At 38.1% G+C, this 13412-nt stretch overlaps 1 protein-coding gene across 1 annotated transcript in view; it reads right to left on the bottom strand.

The window, feature by feature from the left end:
• RORB (RAR related orphan receptor B) overlaps positions 1 to 13412 on the bottom strand; it is a 180805-nt gene that overhangs the window by 64667 nt on the left and 102726 nt on the right. The gene's annotated exons all lie outside the window — the stretch shown is intronic.

Here is a 13412-nt window from a genome sequence, read left to right as displayed (position 1 = left end):
CTGCTCAGGCGAGGAAGGCAGGAGGGAGAATATTGGTTTTTCTTTGTGATACTACTTATTCGCTAAAGAAGGCGGCATTTGCTTAATAGCAATCAGCAAGTTAAAAACATCATTCTCCTTCCCGAAAGTGTACGGTTAATAAGATCCCCTTTGTTTTCATCCTGTTGGAAACAGATCTGATGTGCATATGGCATGGAACTAGAGTCATCCCTGTGACTATAAAAGTATAACATAAATTTCCTTCAGAATGAGTTTGTCTCCAATGATTTTGGACCCTCTTATTGAGGTCCAATGATGAAGGACTGCATGAAGGAATTACTCGGTTCCTGTTCTCCCAAATATTGGGTCTAGGAAGTAATTAATAGAGCACAGGAGCATTTCACAGTCAAATGAAACATGCACACGCCTTACAGCAGCCGCAGCAGCAGCAAAGCCTGGGGACCAGTATGAGGACTTAACACCAAACAACCTCGCCTGGCCCTAAACCTGAAGTCTAAAGTGACTTCATTGTCCCATCGTGCCTCCGTGCTGTCATTTGTAAAATAAGAATGATGAGGGCACACAGACAGAAGTTTCTGATCCGCAGCCCTCGTCACTAGGAAGAACAAATACATGATTATGTAAAAATTGCTTTGACTTCCGTAGGAAAAACATGCTCTTTATACAAGAGCAAAATGCTTATGTAAGTATTAGCTTTATTTAACTTCACCGAGAGCTGCTAAACTGCTTCAGTGATGAACCTCAGATCTTTCTCTTCACTCCTCACCTTCCATACCACCTTCTACAGCTCTTGATTTCTTTCCACTAATCACTATCATGAATGGTCTCTTTTTTTTCTTTTTATATATTTTTTAAAAATAAATTTTATTGTGTATATTTAAGATATGCAACATGATGTTATGAGATATAAACTCTGTATAGTCAAATGGTTACTATAAATGGAACAAATGAACATATCTATCATCTCACATAATTACCCATTCCCCACCACCCCCATGGCAAGAGCAGCTATGATCTACTCATTTAGCACAAGTCTTGAATACAATACACTATATCACAAATAGTTGCTTGATCTCCTTCCCTTCTGTTTCTCTCTTCTCTTAAACATCTCTGCTTTCTCCTGGCCTATATCATAGTAGTAGTATATCAAAGTAGAACTGCTTTTCCAGGAGATGAAGGGCAAGGGGTGAAGGGGTGAGTAGAGGAGTCTGGAGAATCCAGTCAATGATAGCCTGGCAGAGCTGAGCCTAGTGGTCCCCACTGAAATGACCTGGAGACCTTAAACATAGTGATGCTCAGGGGTTCCCATCTTACGCCCATTGATTTCTTGGGTGTGAGGCCAAGCCATGTGGAGTTCTAATCACTTCCAAAGTGATTCCAGTGGGCTGTCAGGACTGAAGACCCCTGGAATGTTCCTCAGAACCACCAGAGACGTATGTCCTAGATTGCTCACCCCCACCAACAACTGAGTCAGAATCTGAGAAGAGTCTGAGATGCTAAAGTTATGATTAGATAAATTTAGTAAAAACTTGAAGAGAGAAACTTGGATTTTGAGTTAGCACATCTGGCTGCAAATTCTTGGGTGAGTTACTTAACTTTTTCTGTGCCTAAGGCTGCCTATCTCTGAAATAAGATTGTGACACCCACTCATTGAGTGGTATAAGGAAGGAATGTGAAAGTGCTTAACAGAAGGTCTGAAACATATTGGGAACCCAGGGAATGTATTAGTAGTTGAATATGAGCTGGCCTGCCTTTCCTTATCTCGTAGATGTGCATTTTGGCTGTTGACTCTGGATATCATTCATTCCTTCAATTCTTATTAAGTAATTCACAAGTAATTAATACTATTTGTACTAGGAAATAAATATGATGAAGCCCACAGTCCAGTGTGTACTTAAAACCTGTGGATTGCATCCTATTTATTAATAATTCCTTGCATTATAATTGCTAGTTTTCTGTGTAATATTAGAAGTAATGATCTTAGAAGACCTGTAGGTAATGACGATAAGAAAGAAAACCATTTAATAACTGCTTTATTTTGTCAGAAAGTACCTGGTTTTGGGGGATGTTGCATGTGTTTCATGTATTATGGTTCAAATGTGGAAACAGAATTGGTCTCTGTAAACTATTTAAAGGTCATTAAATATTAACTTGAGTGGAATAGTGTATATAGGCACCATTCATAGCAGACTGAAAGCCAGGTATCAGGGGTAGAGATTCAGACCTCCTGATGCCTCCTGGGCTGTGACACAAATCGAGCTCCTGCCCTGGCCAACCAGGAAATGGTACAATAGAGCACTGAAACAGTTGGCAGCATCCCAATGCACACAGCATGTTCATACCATTAGAAACAAAGGAGGATTGGAGCTGGGAGCTCAGGTATGAGAGGTGAATCTAGCCTGTGTTCAGGAAAGAAGAAGGAAATGGTTGATAGTTCTCTAAAGTTATAGTTTTATCACATCACTTTCCTTATCCAAAGCCTTTCAGCCCTCTAGGGTCCACAAAGTAACACCAGGCTCCTCCTTGGCCTGCCTTTCCACACCTGGAGCAGCTCTGCCTCCAGGAACCCTCCTGTGATCCTAGGCCAAAGTGATCCATTCACCTTAGCCACCCCAAATGGCTCACTTCTCTGTCTCTTTCATGCCTCCTCTCTCTCTTCCTCAGACCACCTGTAGGCTTCTCTCCACTGTGCTCTAACGACCAATATCCAACTCCCATCACCTCTGCAAAGCATCCCTTGACCACAGTGATTTCTGCTTACATTGGGTTCCTATGTCTCCACCACTCATTTGGTCTTGGTGTTCATTAATCCTGTTTATATGCTTACCTTTCACCTTGACTATAAGCTTCTTAGGGATAAGACCTTCACTTTGTGTGTCTCCCAGTGTCTAGCATAGGGATTCCATTACATGTATGGAATCTATCAGCAGATGAGTGTGTACTTACTAACTGACCACAACACTGGGGAGTCATACATAAGTCCCCCCAGCTACTGCCATGATTTCCCTAACTTGTATTTTACATCAATAGCTCATCTTTGGGGTATGTTTGCTAGCTTGCTGGCTGCTATTTAGTGGGGGTGAGGGATAGGTTAAGAAGAAAAGCACTGGCTTCTTTTTGTTTTATATTTTATCATAGTTGGTTCTAAGTGTAGGAATAAGGAAGTTGAAACAAAAACTTTTCTTCATTTCTTGTTTTCCCTTAATACACTACCTTTCCCTTCATCCCCTTTGTCTGGCACTTAATTGCTGCTTTGGGTCATTGTCCCATGGGTTTAGCTCTCTTTCTGTCCTGTTGGTAGGTTGCTTTTTCTCTGGTTAGGAGTCTTAACACTTGAGGCGAGAGGTGGTTGATTCCTCTCCTGCATGGCTTTCCTTGACCCCATCCCACAGCAGGCAGCAGCTGTTACACACTTTTCACACCAACGTGGTGCTCAGGACTGTCCCTGGTATCACAAGACATTAAGCTAGTAAGACAGAAAAGTTCTACAATCTCCCCACCCCCAAGATTCAGGGGTGGGGAATGAGGACTTAAATCTCTTTAAGCAGAAGCAATGTCACAAAAAAAAGCGTTTGATTTTACAGGAAATGCCCCACTTTAGCACAGTGGCTCTCAAAGTGTGGTCCCCAGACCAGTAAAGTCAGCAGCATCACTGGGAACTTGTTAGACATGTAGATCGCTGGATCTCACGCCACACCTACTGAATCAGAGCCTCTGGGGGTGAGGCTTAACCATCTATGTTTTCACAAACTCTCCTGATGGTTGCGGTGCACACTTGTGTTTCAGAACTGCTGGTGTACAGCATGCGTTTTCCAATCAGAAGGAACTGGATTTAATTCACAGCTCTGTCACACACTAGCTGCATGGTCTGGACAAGCTGTTTAATCTTCTGATGTTTCAGTTTCAACATCTGTGAAATGGTGATGGTATGATCTGAATGTTTATGTCCCCCACAAAATTCATGTGTTGAGATTCTGACTTTTGTCTATGGCCATACCACTCTGAACATGCTTGGTCTCATCTGATCTTGGAAGCTAAGCAGGGTTGGGCCTGGTTAGTATTGGATGGGAGATACTGACCCTCAAGGCTATGGTATTAGGAAGTGGGCCCTTTGGGAGGAGATTAAGTCATGAGTGCAGAGCCCTTGTGAATGGGATTAGTGCCCTTATAAAAGAGGCCCAAGAGAGCTGCCTTGTTCCTTCCACCATGTAAGGACATAGCAAGAAGGCTGTGAACCAAAGAGTGATCCCCAGACATCAAATCTCTTGGCACCTTGATCTTGGACTAACCAGCACCTAGAATTGTAAGAAATAAATTTCTGTTGTTTTTATGTCACCTAGTTTATGGTACATTGTTGTAACAGCCCATACTACCAGAGATAAGAATACCTATTAAACAACCCCATCAATAAATGGGCAAAGGAAATGAACAGAAACTTTTCAAAAGAAGGCAGAATAATGGCCAAGAAACATAAAAAATGCTCAACATCTCTAATCATCAGAGAAATGCAAATCAAAACCACAATGAGATATCACCTAACCCCAGGGAGATTGGCCTCTATCAAAAAATCCCAAAACAGCAAACGCTGGCGAGGATGTGGAGAGACGGGAACACTCTTACATTACTTGTGGGACTGCAAATTGGTGCAACCTCTGTGGATTAGAATTTGGAGATACCTCAAAGAGTTAAAAATAGAAATGCCATTCGATCCAGCAATAGCACTATTAGGCATCTACCCAAAAGAGCAAAAGACATTCTATAATAAAGACATCTGCACCCAAATGTTTATGGCAGTACAATTCACTATTGCAAGGATGTGGAAACAACCCAAGTGCCCATCAATCCATGAGTGGATTACTAAAATTTGGTATATGTATACAATGGAATATTACTCAATTATAAGAAATGACAGTGATCTAGCACCTCTTATATTTTCCTGGATTGAGCTTGAGCCCATTATCCTCAGTGAGGTATCACGAGACCAGAAGAATAGCCTCCACATGTTCTCGCTGTCAAATTGGCACTAACTGATCAATACTACGGTGCTCACAAGGTAGTAATAGTCTAGAGGGATTAGGGGGTTGGGGGGGTGGTAAACTCACAACTAATGGACACGGTGTGCATTGTAGAGGGGAAGGGCATGCCTCTAAACCTCACCTGGGTGAGGCAAAGACATAAAATGTAACCAAAATGTTTGTACCCTCATAATATCTTGAAATAAATGATAAAATAAAATGAATAAAAAAATTATAAAAAAGAATACCTATTTGATAGAGGTGTTGAAGAATTTAAAGTGAGATAAAATCCCTGCAGAGTATTCAGTATGGTCCTGAACACATAGTAAGAATTCAATAACTGTGAGCCATTCCCAGGATATCGGGTTAGTGGAGAATAGAAAATGTTCCATACTTCCTAAATCTCCGTTATTTTTCTCTACATGTTTCTCAAAACTTGGATGCACATTAAAATCACTTGGGGAGATTTTAAAAAAATCTGATTCCCAGAAGAGTTACGCCAGACTAATTTAGCAAGAATTTTGGGAAGTAAAACCAGGCATTTTTATTCCATAGAAGATACCAAGATCATTCTGATGTACAGGATAATACTACTGACATGTTATAGTCAATATTGCTGTGAGAAAGAGCTGTGAGACAATATACTGGCAGGAATTAATCATCAGTAACGTGAGATGTCATATTCATTATTTCCATGATTTTGCCCACATTCATGGTAAAGATGTTCAGAGAAATGCTAAAAGGCAGGTTCTGGAGCAGAGTTTCTTACCCTTGCCATTATTGAAATTTTAGGCTAAATGATTCTTTTTTTTCTTGGGGGCTGTTCTGTGCATTGTAAACATACTTGGCCTCTATCCACTACACACCAGTATCTCCTGTTAGTTACTACAACTAAAAATATTACCTAATATCCTCTAGGGACAAAATATTAATATTTCTCAGTTGACAATCACTGTTCTAGAGTTCTAGTACCTGGGTACAAATCCAGGCTGTACTACTTAACAGTATGAATAGAGCAAGCTTCTTAACTCCTCTATGCCTCAGTTTCCTCTCCTGTGAAGTGGAGATGATAATGGTACCCAACTGATAACGTTTTGTTTTGCTGTTTGAGAAATAAAAGAGAGAATGGATAATAAAGCACTGACAATAGTGTCTAGAATGGGGAAAATATTCACTAAATGTTAGTTATCATTTATGTATGTATGATTCCAAACCACTGAAAAAAATCTTCTTCTAACGTCCTTACATAGAAGTTGTGTATGTATTTATTAGTTTATCCTTTGAGTTGAGGGTCACAGTGACTAAATGCTCATCACATCTTAGAGTCAATAGCTGGTACATAAGACAGAAAAAAGAACAAGGGTGTGTCAGAATTAGAAGTGGGTTGTTTCCACACTTTTCTAGCTATGCAGTTTTAGGAAGTGACTTCACCTCTCAGAACTACTGTTTCCTCATTTGTAAATGAGGAAAAGTAATTACTATATTATGTATTTTTATGAGACTTAAATCAGATACTATATGTGAAAGAATTTAAGCAAATATCCTAGTATATAACAGGTACTCAATAAACATTTAATTGCCTTAAGATCATAATAAATGAGAGCATCGTAGGAGACAAGGTGGGGACACTCCATGGCTTCACAGACTTTGACTTGGCACGACATCATTTCATCTGAATTGATGAGTAAGCAGTGAAAAGGATTTTTCCAATCATGACAGCATTTTGTGCTGACAAATCTGCATTTGCAAAACAAGGTCTCTGAAGGGTACTTAGTAAAATTAAGCGTATATTTTAATGTAGTCAATTCTTCAGAAGCCAGAAAGAATGGGTTAATCTATTTACAGTTTTGTAAATGCTTCGTTTGTGCTATTGAGCACTAATCTTTTACAATCCACTAAGAAACTTAGCAGTTTAATTTTGGTGCAATGTAGAGTAGTGATTATTGCTTTAATCAGTAGCTACATTATTCTGGTGACTGTGTTTGTAAATATCTTAACTTTGGTTCAAGCCCACATTATAAAAAGTCTTTTACATTTCCAAGCATTTCCCTTTCATTGCTCTTATTTATTTTTCATACAAGGGAAAGTTATATAGATAATAGAATAGAAAACAAAGAGACTAGTAATTTTCTCATTGGATGACATTAGGAGTGGAACCCAAAATTCAAACAGCAGAAATCTTGAGCCCTGATTGCTCATTTACTAACACATTCCTCAGCTTCCTGCCAACATTTCGGATTTTTAAACCTTAAGAAAAGTAACAGGAATAACTGCACAGTATCATGTAAAATAGATTCCTTCTGTTACATGAATTATGAGATAGATAAAATACATAACGTAGATTTAGGGGAACAATTAATTTTTATTTTTATAAAAAAGTGCTGAACATTTTTGATATTAAGCAAACACTTTTCAACTCAGTAGAAATCCAAGCAATTTAAGAATAGAGATCTGAACATTAGGAAATGGCCAAAACTCAATCATTTTTTAAATTTTGACATCTGTTTGTTTAGCAAATATTTGTTTGTTGAGTGCATATTCCAGTATCTGAGTTAAGTACCTTGCCTCATGGAACTTCCAGCCCATAAGCTTACTGTGCAGGAAGAGAAATAGACGTCCCTGTTTCTCAATCAGCATCTACTTGGTTACATTCATTGATGGGGAGTTCAGCACTTTGTAAGACAATCAGTTTCCCTATTGCATTCTCCTGTAAACAATTATGATTTCCTCTAACCCATATGTCTGTAGTATGTCTGTAAACATTGCTGAGAGAAAAACACAATTTATGTGTTGTTATGTTGATCTTATCAGTATAGTAAACCCTATCAGAAACGCTATGGGGTTAGTTTGTCATTACTTAATTTCTGGTGTGCCCAAGAGGATTGCCAGTGATGTCACTTTTTGAGTTCAATGGTTCTAGTAAGTAACTTGTCTTAGTGCAACTGAGTGTCTATAGTGTTTATAGTGCATATGTACATATGTCTATATATGCATATAGATATATTTATGTACATATATATACTTTTATATGTTATGTGTGCATATATAAATACTATAGGTATAGTATAAACACGTCTATATGTAATTTATCTTTCTTAGCCTGCTTTGGAATGTGGGACATTTCACTCATTTCTCATCTTCTGGAGGGTTTTCATTTCTCCAGGAATCTCAAAGATTGTCATCAAAGAAGAACCATATCTCTTGTCCTCTAATATATCTTTCATCTGGAGACTTAAGCTTTACAGCAGCAAGCTTCACCATTACAAACCTCAGTTCAGTGGTGAGCTTCAATTTTGCCTTAATGATGCTTGTTCTACCTTCTTTCAGTCTGAAAGTCATTCTCCTGAGTAGAGGAGACACCATTCTTAAAAATATGCAAAAAGATTGATAACATAAGAATCTTTCCCAAGGGATCTTAACTTGGAAGTTGACTTCAGATAAGCTCCTTCAGTAGCTTGTATGTGATGAAGCCTTCTATTATCTGCTGTCATGGGTGACAGCAGTCATTTTGCATATTGCTGAATATGCATTATCATAGGATGAGCTTTGATTGTTTTAATCCAGGAGACATGGCTTTAAGCTGCTGCATTTGGTACCTATGTTATTATACATTCTTGCATGGGTTTCATTCATGCTAGCTCAGAATTTTCTAGCAAAACCATCCCCATGTCTCAAGGGGCTCATCTTCCATTGTGGTCATCAAAACAATGATGACAACAACAACAACAAACAGAATAGCTTCTTCCTTTATGAACATTAATGATTTTTAAGCCTAGATCTGTAGGTTTGGTTCATTTATTGCTATTGCTTATGTTCTATTCTGTTTTTTTTTCTTTGTGTACAAAGGCATCAACAACACATCCTTATTTACACGAAAGCAAGGAAGTCCTGTCGGAAAGAATTCAAGTATAGTCATTAGCACTAAACCAACTCAGCTTTGTTCCACAACCAGTAAAAGAGTTGAGTTTCTCATCTTACATCTTCTAAGGAACATATTCACCAAGAGACAGCTTAACAACCAGATACAGTAAATTTGCTTAAAAATGTAGTAAAGTCCAAAAATGGTAGCATTATCTCTGTGTGCAGCCCCAGTTTGCATTAGCAGAAAAAACATTTGTCCCTGAAGTATCTCACAAGGTAGAACTGTGCACAGTTCTTTTCCCTCTCTCATCCTGGGACATCTTACAGCATCTTACAGGCAACCAAAAGCATGACTATTTTACTGAACAGAGTGAGAAACAAATGAAGAATGTAAAACCACGTAAACATATCACATTGCCAAACTAAATGTAGATTTAGCATCCTTGAAGAACTAAATCTTTCTAACTTAAAAGGGGAAACAGGAGTTTAGTTTGACCTAAAAGTAAAAGCAGAAAATCCAGAGAAGCAATCAAGGCAAATATATCAAGCCATTCACTGCTTTCATTTTCAGATGTCTCCAGGGTCCATAGAATTAAACATCTACAACAGCTAGCATTGCTTGAGAACTTCGTACAGTATGTACCAGGTATTGTGTTAAGAGATTTAAATCCATTGCCTCAATTATTTAATCACAACAACTGTGGGTGGTAGATGTTAGTACTCTCGAGTAACTGTTGAGGAAACTGAGGCAAAGCAGGACTAAAGAATGAAAGCTTAGATTGGTGATTCTCCAGTGATGAGTAGTATCAGTGCCGCCTCCTGCTCCTGTGTACTTGCTAGAAATGCAAATTCCCTGGGCCACCACAGGCCTACTGAGAGGCAGTCCAGAAACTCTAGGAGGGAACGTTATAGTAATCTGTTTTAAGAAGCTCTCCAGCTGATTCAATTGCCTGCAAAAGTCCACGAACAATGGCTTAGATTACATAATTATAATGGTGTATCCATGCCTGTTTAGGCATTTAAGCCCATTCTTTAAATTACATACACAATGTTCACAAAGGTAAGTAATATTCAGGAACACTTCCACAAAGACATACTTCTTAATATTTAAGTAGTAAGTATTGATATTTCTTCTATTTGAAGAAATCTTGAAGAATTGTGTTTCTAACCCCCATAATTGCAGCAGAGCTAAGTGATCCTTGCAAACAAAGACAAACTGCACATTGCACAAGCTTTTTCCTCTTTCATCTAAGGAGCAGACAGGCACTGGGTGCTATAGTTGGATGTTTGTCCCCTCCAAATCTCATGTTGAAATTTGATCCCCGATGTCAGTGGTGGGGCTGAGTGGGAAGTGTTTAGATCATGGGGGTGGATCCCTCATGAATAGATTAATGCCCTCCTTGGAGGTTTGTGAGCGAGTTCTCACTCTATTAGTTCCCTGTGAGAGCTGGTTGTCAGAGCCTGGTACCTCCCCCCTCTCTCTTGCTTCCTCTGTCACCATGTGATCTCTGCACACGCTGATTCCCGTTTACCTTCTGCCATGAGTAGAAACAGTCTGTGGCCCTTGTCAGATGCAGATACCCTATCTTGAAATTTTCCAGACATCAGAATCATGAGCCAAATAAAACTTTTTTCTTTATAAATTACCTAGTCTCAGGTATTTCTTTATAGCAACACAAATCAACTAGGGTCCTCTCCTTCCTAGGGGTAAGTTTGTGATTGCCAGGGTGAATAGACTGCCAGTGGAAAATAGAGTAAGCTACTTTTGTTTGGGTTTAAATTCCCCAAAATGTCTGTTAGGATACTTCTGGTCCACAGGAAGTTACTGACCAACAGTACTATGAGTTTTGGTTTTAAAGTCTATCGAGGATCCTCCTAAGCCTCATGAAATTTGACTACCTGCCATAAATCTGTGTCTAAGAGGGAGAATTGTTACTTGTTTGTTCTTTCTACCTTTCAGTCATGGACATTAAGCTGGGTTGGAATTTCCATCATTACTATTTTTGCTTATTATCATTAATACCTTTGCTGTACTTCATGCTGAATGTGATTTCAGGATTGAATGAAAGATTTAATCTCTGTTTTCCCTGAAGAAATAAAAAAGGAACACAGAGAGATACGTTTGTTATGATCTCTTTCCTTTGCTTTCTTGAATAAAACTTGGGTGCTTACCCTATTTTGTCAGAACAAAGGGAAAAATACTGAATGTGGATACAATCTAGGGAATGTAGTAGCATTTGCATTTCCATTTTATTTATATTTTGTTTCTTATCCTTAATAATTATTAAGTGTTCAAGTGGCTGTCCTAAGCACTATTAAGTGGTAAATTAAAGTTATTTTCAAACTGCTTGAAAAGCATTATCAAAATATAGCTGCTTTGGGGGTCAACAAAGCCTGGGGACTCTTCAGTGATAAATGTCATATCGAAGATTTAAAAGACTTCTTTTACTTTATTTAGACAATTTTTTTTCCTGAGCTGAGATAAAAATTGCCAAGTAGATATAATTGCTATTTAACACCATCACACTTACTAACAATAATTGGGTGATCTAGAAGAATAAATGTTGAATTATTGTCTTATTGTTGAAAATTAAGAATTGTATCCCAATGGCTAAAGAATTTTTCAGATTAGCAGGAACATTTCAATAAAGGACAATCCATATAATCAACTCTGTGACAAAAATGCTCATAGAGTGAATAACCCAATTTGCCCATGCTCTTGCAACTAATGGGTCCAAGAATAGTTAATGCTGGAGTCTAAAAATTATCTCTTGTTTGCTAAAGGCAGTTGATGGGTGATGTGTTCAATGAACAACTGTCTTAGGTATGTTTCAGAAAAGTGCTTATTCTGATTTTCTGAAGAAAAATTAAATGGCCTCACTGAGGAGTTTATATTTCTTAGGGTATAAAAAAGACAGGATCATTAGGATACCTTAAAACAGTCAAGGATTAAAATAATATTTACTGAAAAAATGAATAAATGTGAGAATTAAGACAGAACTAATTATCAGCATTGGCTAGATCCTGCCCTCATTTAAGATTCTAGATCATGAGTTCAGCAAATAAGAATAGGACACTTTTTAAAGGCTTATGCCCTATGTAAATTATAGAGATACAAGAAAAATAAAGTAACATTTTGTACTTACGCTTCCTTTCCATTGCAAGGAAATAATACTTGCATGCTGTGTTCCATTCCTATTCAAGGGAGTAAACAACTCTCTCCTCTTTCTTTTTAGCATAATGGTTAGGACAATGGTACTCTACTGTTGTTTTTTTTTTTTTTTAAATTTTATTTTGACACACTTAAGCAAGAAAAAGATATCGGGGTTCTCCTACTTCACCTAATCCCACTCCCACTTTCGAGTGGATTTCTAACTATCTGTGTGTCCTATACACAGAATAGCAACTTTAGAACTCGATACGTTAGCCTGAATTCTTGGTAATGAATTAGAGTCATTTATAAACTGTCTAAAACATATTTATTTTAGTTTGTGAATACCAACATTTTAATAACTCCTAGAAATTGACTAGGTTACTAGTGAATTGGTCCTTATTCTTATGTAAAAATGAAACTCAGTGGTCATTTGCATATTTTAAGACCTGAAAAAAGGGTTTTGCTATTTAACTAGAGGCTGGTGTGGAGGAATTCATGACCTTCCCAGTGGGCTGAGTATCAAACTTTGAGAAACACTGGTTTGCAGCATGGGCTTTGGACCTGTGCTTATGTTCTGACTAGTTCACATAAGGGATGCATTCTCACTCCAGATCAACCTCACTGCATCTAAGTTTCTCCGTTAAATCAAACTGCTGTGATGATTCCTATCATACAGGGTTGCTGAAAAAGTAAAATGAAATCCTGTTGTAAGGTGCTTGGCAGGGAGCAAGTGGTCAGCAGATAGTAGTCATTATTAAACGTGGAAACTACCCACCCTATAGCTGAGGTCACTGCCACTGCATCCAAAAAGAGCCACATCCCCAGGCATGTTGAGTGCCTGTGTTTTCCTCATCACTGGAGGGTGAGTCCTCTTAGAGAGCTGCTGTTGGAGACATAGGTGTTTTGGGGTTGAATACCTGAAACTCTTCCTACCTGGCAGATCACATATCAAATACAGCTGTCCCACAGACCATGCATTCGTCCCTCAGAAGAGACTCAAGCTAGTTCTTACTCTATAATTCCATGACAGAGAAAATTACACCTACTGATTAATTCAGCAATAAATTCTTATCAAATATATACTAAATGCCTGGGCCCATACTCATTTACACTAGCTAGTTACCCAGCTAACAAGTTGCCTGTTATTTTGGGAGAATGTTATAAACATTATCATTCTTGTACTAATTAGAACAGCAATAATACCTATCATAAATAATAATACTTTATATTTTTATGGCACTGTACATTTTTTTAATTTGAAAATTTTGGCCATTTATAAATGGAATCAATTTATATAATGAAGAATTTCTTGACAGAACAGAAAGGCATTAAATAACCAGATATAGGGAAAGGAATTACCAAATAGGCACTGGATTTCTGTG

Source organism: Lemur catta, chromosome 10 (assembly GCF_020740605.2).
Source record: "Lemur catta isolate mLemCat1 chromosome 10, mLemCat1.pri, whole genome shotgun sequence".
NCBI lineage: Eukaryota > Metazoa > Chordata > Mammalia > Primates > Lemuridae > Lemur > Lemur catta.
The sequence above is the reverse complement of the archived record's forward strand: the minus strand, read 5'-3'. Positions and strand labels throughout refer to the sequence as shown.